This window comes from Nycticebus coucang, chromosome 12, assembly GCF_027406575.1.
Source record: "Nycticebus coucang isolate mNycCou1 chromosome 12, mNycCou1.pri, whole genome shotgun sequence".
NCBI classification, from domain to species: Eukaryota; Metazoa; Chordata; class Mammalia; order Primates; family Lorisidae; genus Nycticebus; species Nycticebus coucang.
Window position 1 is genome coordinate 63,262,447 of NC_069791.1, and position 15,633 is coordinate 63,278,079.

General features: G+C 42.6%; 1 protein-coding gene across 5 annotated transcripts in view; it reads right to left on the reverse strand.

Moving 5' to 3' along the window:
- The window catches only part of MAD1L1 (mitotic arrest deficient 1 like 1), a 472,925-nt gene that overhangs the window by 235,992 nt on the left and 221,300 nt on the right, over positions 1 to 15,633 (reverse strand). The gene's annotated exons all lie outside the window — the stretch shown is intronic.

The following is a 15,633-nucleotide window of genomic DNA, read 5'->3' on the forward strand; positions in this document are numbered from 1 at the left end:
CGCATTTCCATGGCTTCTGACCTGGCCTCTGGGCAGTACTCTCGGGGCAATGATAAGAGCTGGCAGATCTGGGGAGTGAGGAGAGACCCATGCCCTGTCCAATTGCCCAGGGTTCTTAGGACCCTTAGGATCATAAGCATGTTGCCCTGCAGCCACACCCAGCACCCTTCTGTCCTTTCTCAGGCAAAAGACAGGGGTCATGTGAAGCAGCAGCTCAGGTTTCCTGAGATGAGGGGCTGGTCACACAGTGTCAGGACTAATTCTTAGGCCACAACAGAAATTACTGCTTAGCATGCCATTAGAAATGCTGATTAAGGCTGACAGTGTGAACCAGCAAGTCAGGGTGTAGAAGAGACGGGTGCACTCCTCTTTCCTAAGATGTTCCAGGGCTCGCTCACCTGGTACTGAAGGGAGAAAGGCCCCACTAGGGCAGGATAGGCCTCTGAAGACTGAAGGTGTCCCTGGGCTTTAGGACTTGTGCTACTTTGATGGCCATGCAGGGGATCCCAGGTGTGGGAGCAATCTTTAATTCTTCTGGCCCCAAATGCTACATCTAGATCTGCTGAGGACAGTCCCTCAGAAGCCCAGGTTTGCTAGAGCAGTGGTTCTCAACCTTCCTTATGCTACGGCCCTTTAATACAGTTCCTGTGGGTCATGACCCATAGGTTGAGAACCACTGTTCTTAGACAACAGAGTTAAGGATGTCAGTGTCAAGAGAACCCAGGAAGAGGAGGGTGGGTTTCTGCAAGACACCACCAGCTCTGCCTGAAGCTAACCCCTGACCTCCCAAGTCTCAGTGCCAGCTATGAAGATCAACTCTGCTGCAGGCAAAATGCCAGAGAGCTGTCCTCTAAGCAGCCAGTGCTTACACAATAGCTAGAATCTTATGCCAGTAAACAACGGCCAGCACCAGAGCCCAGGAGCAGTGTCCGTGTGTCCATAGCACATACCCTGGGGGAGAAGTCAGGAAAAAGACCAGTCCAGGCTTGGCACTAGCATCCTCAGCCAGGGTGCTCCCTTCTGGGTGGGCTGTGGGGAAGCTGAAGGGATGGCTACACCGCACTGACGGGAAGAGTGAGGCAGTGCTCATAACAGAGCCCTGCTCACCAGACCGTCAGGTCCCCTCCATGCAGCTTTCTCTCAGACTGTGCCTCCATGAACTGGACCTCCAGGGAGAGCCCACCTAGCAGCCCAGGTCCCCCAGCACCAACATCATCCCTATACCCTACTGGGCTCTTCCTCTGCTTGTGAGAATGGGCCCAGGCCCTCCCACAGGCTGAAGGAGACTTGGAGCTGCTGTATCCATAGCCCCTCTGCCTTTTCCCCACTGGGGGCATAGTCATCACCCTCATATGGACATTGTAATTAGTTGATGACAAAAAATTCAATAAGTGAGAAATTAAAGTTACAAATCCAACTGGAAATGATCACATATCTGTGGAAAATTTGTTTCCATGGGAAGGTTTATTGAGTGTCATAATTTTATTGAAATCCTATATCTTCCAATTGACTTTTATCGTTTTGAGCTGGTTACTAGAGTTATCATTACCAAAGTGTCGATGCCACAGAAGGCAGGGGTGGGGGCTTCCTTCATAAACAAGCTGTAATTGTCCCCTTTATTGTCCAATAAATCTCCAAGATGCCGCCCTTCACCACCACCCTCTCCTCATATATCTCCAGGCCAGCAATGGCTGGCCAAGAAGGAAAGTATAAAAAAGATTGCTGTTTGTACCTTCTCAAGAAATTGTTTTGTCATTATGTAGAACAGCAAGAAGTGTGGTTTGATTTGGTAATGACTTTTTAATGACTGATTCCACTTGTGGTAAACTTTGCTTCATTTCCACTTGAGCAAATGCCGGCAATAAATCATTGAACAAACAGGCACTGAGGCTGTGCTGACAGAGGCCTTCGAGCCCTGCTCAGGTACAAAACCAAATGGTATTTCCATCTGATTGCTTCTGCCTAAGTGCAGAAGGTCCTATTCATAAGCAATGAAATTTGCTTATCATGTAATTAATGGCAACTCTGAGAATGTTAGTAAGTGTGAAGAAATCAACTGAGGATGTGAGGGGTCTCAGCACCTCTGAGTGAAGTTGGGCCATGGGAGTGCAGAGGCCCTGTCCCTGGTCTGTGGCAAGCGAGCCTGACAGGTTATTCACCCAAAGCAGCAGCAGGAAGAGACAGAGGGCTAGTCCCAGCCCTATGTCAGCCACCAGGCATAAGGCAGTGGCAAGTCTCTGTCCCAACCTCATCAAAGCCAGCCTATAGTGTTCTAATTTATAAAATAGGAGGGTCCACCCTCCCAGAGCTGAAAGATGACGACAGAAGCATGTGGGGTAAGGTGCCAGGTCACGCTGTGAGAGCCACATGCACAGGGACAACATAAGCAGGCTGAACTTCAACTCCAAACCTCAAATCAAGAGTAATATTTAGCAAACCTATTACATAGAGGCCCCAAGGAGGTGTAGACCGCTGGGCCAGCACAGGGAACATGCATCTGCTTGGGGCAGCTGTGCAACTGTGGCAGGGATTCCTGGCTGGGCCCAGGGAGGAGCCTTGTTAAAAGGGTCTGAACATGTCCTGTAGACCAGCACACCGTGGGACCATTGCTCCCAGGCCCTAGGCCACCATCCTGCAGACAAAGGTTCAACCCAATGAATTTGGGTATGAGGATAGAGGTTCACTCACTGGACCAGAAGCTGAGAGTCCAACCCCAAGTATCTTAGGGCTGGCTGATAAGGATACAAGAATAGATGAGGCCCAAGGCCCTACATCCTATCACAAAGGCTTGTGGAACTACACAATCTTATGGCTCTAGGTCAATGTGCAAAGCTGCAGATGGGGAGATGGCATTTTGTGAATAACCAGGAAGGTAAGAAAAGTCCCACACAGGTGACAGAGCTGAGGCAGAGCACAGAAAGGTGTGGATTCTCTGCTGAGAGCCTGCACCCACATTTGAGCACACATGATTAGTCTTCGCCTGGCCAAGTCTTGAATGCTCCTGCCCTCCCAGAAGCAACTGGCAGAGAGATGGGCAGCACTGCCAACATGGAGCCCCTAGGGCAGCCCTGCCACCTCACTAAACCTGGGGACAAGCCACAGGAGGGCAAGAAGATGAAACAAGGCCAGATCTGCAGCCCTGGGTGCTGGTGCTGGAAAGATGCTGGGTGACACACACAACTGCAGCATAGCAGACCAATGGAAGAAGGTGCAGAGGCCACCAAGGAGGACTTGAGAGAGAGGCTGGGCACCCTGGGTGGGTAGGCTAGGGAAAAGCACTCCCTTAGAGGGTATGGCACGACCAGACACCCTGGGACCCCTATGGAAGAGCAGCAAAGATAATGATGCTTATGTCCTAATCAGCCCATCCTTGGGTAAGCTAATTACTGTTAAGCTTTCACATAGGCTAAAGAATTGTACCAGAACAGAGGGAAACATGCCCCACGAAGGACAGGTGACCCCTGGGTAGAGGGGGCTGGGACAACTGGAGGCCTGGGTCCAAGGCCTCCAAGGAAGAGCCTGCCCTCCTGCAGGGGAGCACCCAGGGTACAAGCCTTCAGCTCCAACTGGGAAAGGGACAGAGCAGGAGGCCATGAGGAAAGGACAGAGGCTGGAACCCCAGCCTGGGCAGGTAGCAGCCATAGAGAGCACCCACCAGAAGATCTCTGGCACACCAAAGGAGCCATGTCAGTGGGGGATGTTGGTGGAAGGAACTGACCTGCAGCCCCAACACAGTAGGGCCAGCTGCCAGGTCACAGAGATCTACAAGTCCAAATCCCGGCTGGACACTAACTAGCTGAGTGACTTTGAGGAAAGCAATTAGCCTACTCCAGCCTCCCAAAGCAGAGAAGACAAAGAAGGCCACAGGACCACTGTGAAGCTCACACAGTACTGCACAGACAGCCAGGAACACAAAGCCTGGCATGGAGTAGGTGCTTAATCACCGTCAACTGCTGCCATCATCATCATCATCATCATCACTGTCCTCACAACCATCCTTATTGTTGTTTTGTCTTCTACAACCACAGGGAAGATGACCAGAGCACAGGCAGCACAAGGAGAGGCCATGTGGCACTGGTGGGGGGGAGGAACCTCCCTCTAAAGCCCCACCCAGAGCAGCATGTATAAAGCAGATACCCATGAACCCACTTTACAGGGACCAGGGGCCTTGCCTGAGGCCACAGAGCCTTCCTGCCCCTAGAAGGCAGAAACCATCAGGCCTCCAGGGTCAGAGCCCAGGCCTGATATTCTCTCTTTCTCTCTTTCTCTCTCTCTCTCTCCCCCTCCCCACTCAAGCCCAAGGCTAATTCTGAAAGGGGTGCCCAGCACAAAGAAAACATTTTCTATGGCATCTTTCCCCACACCCTCTGCCCCATAGCCTCTCTCACTGCAGCTCAGCTACCTCCATTCAACTCTCAGCGATCCTGCAACTTTTTTTTGAAAGGAAATTGATGATCGTTAAGTAGCAGCAAAGCCATCTTCCAATTATTTCTCCCATAACATACAGTCACCAAAAGAAATTTAAAGAATTCAAGCAGAAATTTCAGACTATAGGCTGCCTGCTCTGCTCTCTGACTACAGCTCACACAGCTTGTAGGATTTCCTGCAAGACAGTTTGGCTTTGGCCAGGTTTCTGCTCTGGCAGGAGGCGGCTCAGGGAGGCAGGAGGCCTCCATCTGTACCTGGTTAGATCTCCAGGTGTGGTCTGGGGCCTTAACCCTGGCTGGCCATTTTCCAAACAAGCAGAGACTGTGTTTCTGACTCCAGTGTCATTCAGGTCCATCAAGACATGCACAAACTAACCCAATGGAGACCTATCTGGGGTCAAAGTTGGATTCAAATATAGTTCTTCTATAAACCAGCTATACACCCAACCTCTCTGAATTTGCCTTCTTATGCAAAATGGGGACATGTCTACCCCAAAGTGTATTTAGTAAATAAACCAGGATTCGTTAATATACACAAAACACTGACTACAGACAGGAAGGGCAGAAGGAATGGTCACCAATTGCCCAACTGCAAGGCTGAGCCATTCCACAGTGGTACCCATGCACCCAGCCTCCTCCTCCTCCCCACCTGGCACCCTGAGCCTATGTACTGCCACCCCAGATACCCTGTCCTCCTCTGACCACCCGCACACTCCACCCTGTCCCACACTCCTCATCTGTCTACCCCATGCTCTATCCCTAGATCTATAGGCCCTCTCTGAAAACTGACTGAATTGTGATTCACCAAGGCAAATTTTAATTGGTAATTCACATCAGCAGCATTTTAATGTCACAAATCATACATACATTACCTCATTTGATCTTCAATACTCTGCCAGGCAGACACAGAGCTTAGGGAAAAGGACTCTGAGTGCCAGGTCCTAAAACACTGTCATAAGCTCTTAGACCTGTCCTGATACAGGTCTAAGCAAGGGAGGCAGAGTGTCTGGCCAACACCCATGAACGAAAGGAACAACTCAGGCCATGGACTCTGCAGTCAGGAATCAGTAACCATTTCTAGGCCTGGACACTGGGCATGACCTCAGCAGCCAAATTACCTCAGAACTGCTCCTCAGAATCAGGGGCTAGAAGGAGGAAATCTTTAGAACAAGATGCCAGTGCACCAAGGCCAGCAGGCATGCATCTACTGCCCAGATGACCCTAGCCCTGCAGTGACAGCAGGCCCCAGACCTGGCCTGAGGGTAATAGTGGCCACTTCTTCACTTCACCTTTCTGTGATTCTGACAGTTTCTGTTAACTTTCAGAGGCCAGCACATGGCTTGCATGCCTTTCTCTCTTATAGAGGCCCATGAGACATGCAATCAGGCTGACAAAGTCACCCCTGAAATCCCAATGGGCCAAACAGCATGAGGACCCCTGCCTTGCCCCACTGAGAACAGAGGTGGTTCCCTCAGGTCCTCACCAGGCAGGAGGCTGCCCAGGGGCTACAGGGCACAGAGACAAAAGGAAGGAAAACAGGGGACTTCAAGCTCTATTTGAAAACACACAAGAGACAGAAAGAACATTTACCATCTGAGACAATAGTGGCCTAAGCAAAAATAAAAACTTCCTGACATGTTCTGAAAAACTAGCAGCATTTAAAAAAAATAAATTTCAGGGTGGCGCCTGTGGCTCAAAGGAGTAGGGCGCCAGCCCCATATGCCGGAGGTGGCGGGTTCAAGCCCTCCCCAGCCAAAAACTGCAAAAAATAAATAAATAAATAAATAAAATAAAGTTCATTTTCCTACACTTGTATTCACGGATGTGGCAGCGGTTACAGAAAGAGACCACAGCAGAGTGAACAGGTAGTGGTGAGGGCAACAGCATCTGTGAGGGCAGCTAGACAGCAAAGCCCACATGCAGGCCTGCCTGGAAGTGCACTTCCAACTGAAATCTAGGGCTCCAAACATCCAAATCCAGGGCAAAGGGCTCCACCCACCCCCACCTCCAACAGAAGGTCCTAACTACACTTCCTAGGATGGGATGCTGGGGCAGGCTGCAAAGATGAAGCTCAGGTCCTCCAGCTCTCCAGCCCCAAAGTGGCTGCAGGTATACCCTCCTATCCTGCCACCACCTCAAGGACAGCTCTGCTCATTTCCAACCTCCACAAGGAAACTTTAAAAGACTCTTAGCACTTCTTGGTCCCACCTCTCTGCATCTTTGTCCAAGGCTCATCTCCACAAGACAAGGACCCAGATGCTTAGGGACATAAATAGCTCTTCCCACATCAGAGGACATTACCTAGAAGAAGCTCTGAACATCGAACATTAGGAGGAAGAGGTTCCAGAAAGAAGGAAGGGCATGGGAAAAGATGCCGCATCTATGGAACAGCATATGCCTGCATGGGTGGCAGCAAGGGACTTTTTCTCTTATGTGGCTCTAGCCAGCCCCTAGGGGCTTTAATGCCAGGGATATAAGCCTAACCTAAAAGCCTCCAAACACAGACAGAAACGTGTACCCTGGCTAGACTCAGCCTAGAAGGATGCTCTGAGTCATATCCATTTGGCACTTTCCTTCTGGTACTTACCGGAACTAGAAGCAATTCTCAGTCACTAACTCTTCAGCTGTGAGAGAAGACTGCCTGCAAGTCCAGAAGACCCTCCTCTCTAAGAAGCTGCCAAACTCTGACCGACAGTGGAGGCGACCTGCCATTTCTGGTGACACCAACATGATGCCCGCCTCCATCACTACCACTCCATGAGGCCTGATGTCTCCATTTGAGCCTCAAAGCACAGGCCATACATATGCCATGGTCATCACTGCTCCAGGACTCCAGGCAGACTCTGTTCCAACTCAGCAATGAGCGTTCTTTATCACACTAACTGATCATAATTCCAGGGCTAGAGAGAGGGGAGCCCTGGAGCCTGGAGCAGTAACTTACCTGGGGAGCAGCTGCAAACCCCTAGGAGATTGAGCTCTGGTATAGGGAAGGCCCTTCATGCAGAGGGACAAGCACTGAAATGTGGCATGTGAACCGAGTGGAAGATCAGATTAGAAAGCCAGGACCCAAACAGCTAATACCCATAGTGGGCAAACTTTAAAAAAAAAAACAGAATACCACACAGATAGTAGTAGACACATATACACATCAGCCTTGACGATGAAGAAACCACAAAAGTCTATCCCTGAGAACTTGTAACCACAGAGTTATTCATCTACATTCATAAAACCAGGAAGCTAGAAAATCCTAGACAAAAAACTGGTAAGCGGCAGTCCAGGATTTGACGAGCACACAAGAAAGCAGCAGGAGCAAACGCAAGCCCTAACCAGAAAAGCAAAACTTTAAATAAACACCACAGGTGAAATTCTGAAGAGCATAGGCTCATAGTCAAAATTCACAAAATACAAATGAAAATGAACCAGCAAACACAAGAATTAAGAGAATCAACCTGGCAGTTTTGAGGTACTAAAATAATCCAAAGCAGAATAGAAAATAAATATGTAGTGTTTAGAACAATGAAAAAAGGATTTAAATTGTAAGACGCAAGATACCATAAATAACAAGCAAATTGAAAACAAAACATGAACTAAATAAAGCTAAACAAATAGAATGATTAAAAATTTGACTATAATGAATAAAAAACAATTTATATGTGGCTAAAGAGAGATTTAATAAACTGAAAGATAAATCTAAAGAATAAGTCAGGAAGAATAAAAGCAGACATGGAAAAAAACGAGCAAGAGGTTGAGAGACATATAGGACAAAAAGAGTAGCAATAATCAAGGAAATAGTGGTTGAGCATCTTTCAGAATTGATTAAAAAAAAGTACCTGACCTCTATACATCTCACTATATATTCCAAAGAGAGATGAATGGGGGCAGAAAGGGGACCCATCTAGACAATTACAGTGGGACAGAGTGCAGCTGGGAGATAGGCAGCTGAAGCAGCAAGTGGAGACACAGCTTACAAAAATGTCCAGTGGAGCCAGAGGACAACAGAATAAAATCCTTCTCTTTCAGAACAAAGAAAAGCAAATCATTTACCACCAAAATCACTTCCCTAGATAAAAGTATAGAGGATGTATTTCAGGGGAAGGAAAATGATCAGAGAGAAGGTTTGAGAAACTAGAAGGAATAAAGAGCAAAGTAACTAATACATATGTACTAAACTAGTTAGTTACTGACTTTATAGATCCACTAGTATAATCTAATTCATGGGGGCTTAAAATAAGATAGAGCTAAAGAAGCTCCTCATGTACTGATATGGAATAAGCTGTAAGAAATAGTAAAATATTTAAATACCTACAAGACATGTAGATGAAAATTACATAGTATGTGGAGAAAATGATACTGATAGCTTTTTTAAAAAAGAAATTTGTGTGCACATATACACTCACAGACATGTGGCTGCACATGGCTACTTCCAGGAGAACCAGAGGGTGGCAGAGGAGAGAAAAAAGCTGCCTTTCTTACTGCACACTCTTTTTGTAACTTTCCAATTCTTTAATATATATTATATAACCAATGAATGCATTAGCCATCATAAAAATAAAAATTTTAAATAGAACTCAGGAAAAAATGATAAAACTAAAATGTAATAAAAACATTAAAAGGAAGACCACAGCCTTAAATTGTTCCAAAGTGGGGTTTCTCTATCATTAACTGTATGCTTTATCAGTAGACAAGAAAACCACTCTAAGAAGAGAAACAGAAGGGAGGAGAAGGAAAAAAACACAAGATAAAAATGCCAAGAAAATTTTTAAAAGGCAAGTAAAGAAGATGAAAGTAGTGAAAAATGGAAAATGGAAGAATTGAGTAAGATGACAGAAATTAAGGTAAATCAGGATAAATTATATGGACAGAATAAACATTCCAATGAAAGGTCAAGAAAAATTATACTGTAAAAAGAAAAACAAGTTATCAGCTACAGAGTACTTATAGGAAACAAAATCACAGAACTTAAAAGTAAAATACATTGAAAAACAATAACCAAAGAAAGCGGTAGTTATATCACTAAGACAAAATAAAATTTAAGGCTATTTTACCAAAGATAAAGAGGCTTAAAATGTAGTAATATAAGATTCAATTCATCGAAACTATATTATGACTTTTAACTTACAAGAATGAAATACTTGGCTTCAAAACATATAAAGCAAACACTGATAAAATGGCTGTCTGGTGGGAGTACAGTGACCCAGATATAACTCATTGCAACCTCAAACTCCTGGGCTCAAGCATCCTCCTGCCACAGTCTCCTGAGTAGCCAAGTGCACTCCACTATGCCTGGCTATTTTCTTTTTTAAATTATTTTTTGTAGAGAGGCGGTCTCGCCGTATTGCCAAAGGCTGCTCTTGCTATGTTACTGAGGCTGATCTTGAACTCCTGGCCTTAAGCAGTCCTCCTATCTTAACCTTCCAAAATGCTAAGATTACATGCATGAGCCATCCCACCCAGTCTTTAATAGTAATTAATAGATTAAGCAGATAAGTAAAAGTAAAAAAAAAGAAAACTCTAAATAGCACTGTTAAATTTTGATCTACCAGATATTAATGGAATACTGTCACAAAAAACTTGGGATATTACACTATTTTTAAGCATAGAGGACATCTATAAAAACTGGGGAAATTCTGTAACATAAAACGTATCATAAAAAATGGAACTATCTTTCAAGATTAATTTTTTAAAAAGAGATTATGTTAGAAATCGATTCTAAAAAGATTACTAAGAAAACCCAATATATTTGTAATTTAAAAAAAAACATACTTTAAATAACACCAGGATAAATAAACATTATAGAGGAAATCGATAACATACAGAACCAACTGACAATAAAAATACATACTAAAACTAGTGTGATCTTTGTGAAAAATTCCTTGAACTTTACTGCATTTTATATGCAACAAAAACATTTTTATAAAAAAAATGTCCAAGGTCTATGTCTAGCACTACATACAATCCATACATACTTTGCACATGCTAGATGTGTGATATATACACGCTACTCATATGCTACAGATGCTATACACAAGTCCACACACCCCTACACAAATGCAACCAAGATACCCTACAGACATGAACCCCTGCAGACATCTCTTTGCAAAAATAAAACAGGCACCTACAAACAACTTTTGAGATGCAAGAATAAACAACTTAGAAAAAAATTATTAATTTAGTGCTTTTATTAAAAATCCTTAAGTGTGAAAACAGCAAACTATTCAATTTTAAAAGCGAGAAAAAGAGGGGTAGCGCCTGTGGCTCAGTGAGTAGGGTGCCAGCCCCATATACCAAGGCTGGCAAGAGAATCACCTAAGCCCAGGAGTTAGAGGTTGCTGTGAGCTGTGTGATGCCACAGCACTCTACCCAGGGCGATAAAGTGAGACTCTGTTTCTACCAAAAAAAAAAAAAAAAAAAAGTGAGAAAAAAGAATAAAACAAATGCAAAGAGAATAAAAATGAAAATAATACATGTAAGAGCATAAGTGAATAAATAAGAAAAAAACATAAAGATAGGTCCACAGGAACTTCCCATACTAAAATGTAACAAGAAAAAACAATGAAAATAATAAACTAGACTATCTAAGAACAGTAGGACAATTGTGAAAGATGGAACATATACATAACGAGAATACTACAAAAAGAAGAAAGGGAGAAAAGAGCATAAGACATATTTGAAGTAATAACGGCAGAGAATCCTCAAAATTAATGATAGACACCAAATGCCAGATCCAGGAAGTTCAGAGAATATCAGGCAACATAAATATCAAAATTCTTCACCTAAGCATATCATATTCAAACTACAGAGACAGGGAAATCCTAAAAGAAGCCTAAGGGAAAAGCTTTCCACATGGAGAAACAAGAATAAGAAATACATCAGACTTCTTGGCAGAAACAGGCAAGCAAGAAGAGAATGAAGGGAAATACTTAAGTATTAGTAAAAAAAAAAAAAAATAATAACCCACCAAACTAAAATTCTGTATCCAGCAAAGTTATCTTCCACAAGTAAAGGAGAAATAATCACTTTCTCAAATGAATAAGAACTGAGGAGATTCCTTGCCAGCAGCCCTGCCCTTCAGGAAGTGTGAAGAAGATTCTCCAAAGAGAAATAAATGATAGAGGTCAGAAACTCACAGCTACATAAAAAACAAATGAGCAACAGAGAAGGAACAAATGAAGGCCAAAAAACCCCACTTTTCTGCCCTAGTCTTAATTCATCTAATAGACGCTGTCCAGCATGTGGGCAAGTAAGAGGAGCAAGAAGGAGATGGGGAAGGAGTGGGGAGAGCTGGGGCAGGAGGCACTCCAGGGCAATAATTTTAAAATGCTTAAGAAGTATAATTTATGTGTTATAGGAGAGAAAAAAATTCTATCAATTCCTTAGTCAAAACCAAACAAGGCAGATAAAGAGGGGAAAACGATAAAACAGAAAAGAAAGAACGAGAACCCAAAAAGAGAACAGTAACAACCATGGTAGATGCTAAATAAACTATACGAAAGATTGTTTTTTTTAATTTATTTATCAAAGATTATTTTAAATGCTATCTAAACATATCTATTGAAAGAGACAGAGTAGATTTAAAAAAGAAGACCCAATCATATGCTATCTATAAAAAACTGGCTTTAAATATAAAGATACATATAGCAGAAGAAAAATACACAGAAAGTACCATGCTAGCCTCAATAAAAAGAAAACTAGAGTAGTTTTATTAATCTCAGGCAGAATCAGGAAAATGACCAGGGATAAAGAAAAACATCAAATAATGATAAAGGGGTCACTTAACAAGAGTATCAAAATATGGGAGGCAAAAACTGATACAACAGCAAGGAGAAAAAGTAATTACAGATGAAGGCTTCAACACCCTCTATCAGAAAAAGAAAGAAAATCAGTTAAGGACAGAGCTAGACCAAATAGCACCATCAATCAACTGGATCAAATTGACAATGACAAAATATTTCATCCAACAGCAGAATATACACTTTTCTCAAATTTACATGAACACTCACCAACATAAACCATATTCTGGGTCATAAAACACACCTAAACATATTTTAAAAAATATATAAGTCATACAAAGTAAGCTCTCAAAACCACACTGGAATGAAACTGTAAACCAATAACAGAAAGCTAGCTGAAAAATCCCCAAATATAAAGAGGTTAAACAATCTACTTCTAAACAATGCATGGGCAAAAGAAGTTTCCAAAAAGAAAAAAAAAACCCTGATAATATTTTAAAAATAAGAAAATGAAAATACAACCTACCAAAATTTGTGGGATGCCAGCCAGGCATGGTGACTCATACCTCTAATCCCAGGAGGCCAAAGTGGGAGGATCCTTTGAGCTCAGGCGTTCCAGCTGAGACCAGCCTGAGCAAGAGTGACACTCTGTCTCTACTAAAAAGAGAAAAATTTCATGAACCCAGGAGTTTGAGGTTGCAGTGAGCTACAAAGATACAACTGCACTCCAGCCTGGGGAACAAAAGGAGAAGCTATCTCAAAAAAAAAAAAAAAAAAAGAACAAAGAAAGAGAAAGGAAAGGGAGGGAAGTGTGGGGGGGGGGGAAGAAAAGAAGAAAAACAAAAGATTTCCTTACTATAGTCAGCATAATCTTTAACAGTGAAATGTTGAAAGCTTTCCTGCTGAGACTGAGGAGGAAACAAAGACCTGCTATCAATATTTCTGTTCAGAACAACACTGGAGAATCTAAGCATTAGAATAAGACAAGAAAAGCTGTAAAAAGTATGAAACGACATAAAGGTATAAAAAATGAGAAAAAATTAAAAATTATTAGTAGTTGACACAATAGTGAACATAAACAATCCAATGTAAACTACAAATAATTAACAAATTTAACGAAGTTGATGGATCAAAGTCACCAAAGTTGAATTACATTCTATGTATCAGCACAAATAGAAAATAAATGCCTGTAGTCCCAGCTGCTCAGGAGGCTGACGCAAGAGAATCGCTTAAGCCCATGAGTTGGAGTTGCTGTGAGCTGTGTGAGGCCACGGCACTCTACCGAGGGCCATAAAGTGAGACTCTGTCTCTACAAAAAAAAAAAGAAAATTTTGGAAAAGATTTTTTTTTAAAGCCTGTGATATATGTACCCAGAAAACTTGATATTATTCAAAGAATATAAAGATGACCTAAAATAGTACACCCATGGATTAAAAGATTTAATAGTGTACAGATGGCATTTAATCGATACAAAAAGTCCCAACAGGTTTGTTGGTGGAAACTGACAAGGCTGAGCGTGAACTTTGTTTTTTGTTTTGTTTTGTTTTTTTGAGACAGTCTTAAGCTGTCGCCCTGGATAGAGTGCGGTGGCCTCATAGCTCATAGCAACCTCCAACTCTTGGGCTCAAGTAATCCTCTTGCCTCAGTTTTTCTATTTTTAGTAGAGATGGGGTCTCACTTTTTGCTCAAGCTATCCACCCACCTCAGCCTCCCAGAGTGCTAGGATTACAGGCATGAGCCACCACGCCTGGCCGAGAGCTGTGAACTTTGTATGAAAAGGCAAATGGCCATGAATAGCCAAGGCCATCGGAAGACAAGCAGACAACAAGGTCTATAAGAAAGACTGTGTGGTTTTGGCAAAAAGAGATAAATAGACAAATGAAACTATATAGAGTCCAGAAACCATTATGTGTATATACAGAGATGACTAAGCTATGATGCAAGCAGCACTGTGGAGGACCTTTCCAGTATCTGCTGCTGAGTCCCTTAGACATCCACATGTGGGGGAAACAAGGCTGGATGGAGCATAGCTGAGTGTGGAAGAGCAGAATGACAAAGGAGATAGTATTGAAACATAAGTCAATAACCTTGAGAAGGGTGAGGCTTGCTTAAACAGAACACGCACATGCAAAATAATAACGATAAAGGAATTTAAACATTGTTAAATTAGATTTCCTGAAAATTAAGGACTTCTGTTAAAGAGAGTGAAAACAGATATAGAATGGGAAAGATACTTTGAACACAAATATCTAAGGAAAGGCCAGTATCCAGAGTATATAAAGAATACAAATCACAAAGAAAATATTAAAAAAAATTTTTTAAATCACAAAGAAAAAAGGAGGGAAAACATGGTGGATTGGAAAGAGCACCTTCACCAATATGGATATGGAGATGGCCAATAAACATGAAGAGATGTTCAATCTCATTAATATTTGGGGATGTAAACTGAAAACACAAGGAGATACCACCATCTAACTGGAACAGCAAGAATCTACCTTCGGTGTGAGAAAAGTTTCAGAGCACTGAGAATGCCATTCACCACCAGAGGCTGAGAACTGTCACACACACACACCACCACCACCACCCCCGCAAGGCAAACCATTTGATACCAACTATAAAGGTCAGCACTTCACGTATCCTCTGGCAGAGCAGTCATACTTCTGGGTATATGTAGACAGAAATTCATATGTATGTGTACCAAAAGACAAATAAAGGAAGTTCACAGCAGCTAATGAACTTAGCATTAATTGCCATTAGCATTAACTGCCAAGAAATAAACTCAAATGCCCATCAACAGAAGAATTAAAAAAAAAAAAAAAAACATGATGTGGTATATTCATAAGATCAATATAAAATAATTTCACACAGCAAAAGAATTTCAAGCAAAAAAATCAAACACATAGCCAGGCGCCTAGAGTCCCAGCTACTCAGGAAGCTGAGGCAGGTGAATAGTTTTAACCTAGGAGTCTGAGGTTGCTGTGAGCTAAGTTGATGTCATAGCACTCTAGCATGGATAAGAGTTTCTGAGATTCTGAGTAGGGTAGTGAGGGGAGTGAGAGGAAGGAAGGGAAGGAAGGAGGGAAAGAATTATATGTCACATGATTCCATTTATGTGAAATTCAAAAATAAGTGAAAACTAAAGAGTGTTGGAGTCAATAAGGCTGCAGCTCTGAAGTTTCGGGGACACTACTTCTTGGTCTTGAAGATGACTACACAGAAGAAGTGACTTTGGTATAACTTATTGAGTCTTACTTTTAGAATTGAGTACTTTTCAAATGAATTTTATACTCCAATAAAAGGTTGAAAAAATAATAATTTAAAAAAAAAGATACTCTGTAGTTTTAAGAGCAGAGCTATGACTGTGCAGCTATACTAACAGTTGACAGAAAACACACTCAAAATGAAGACCAGCTTCCTATTTGAACACAGACCCCAAATCTCCAGCTCAGACGCCTAAAGTACATTTACCCAGTGGG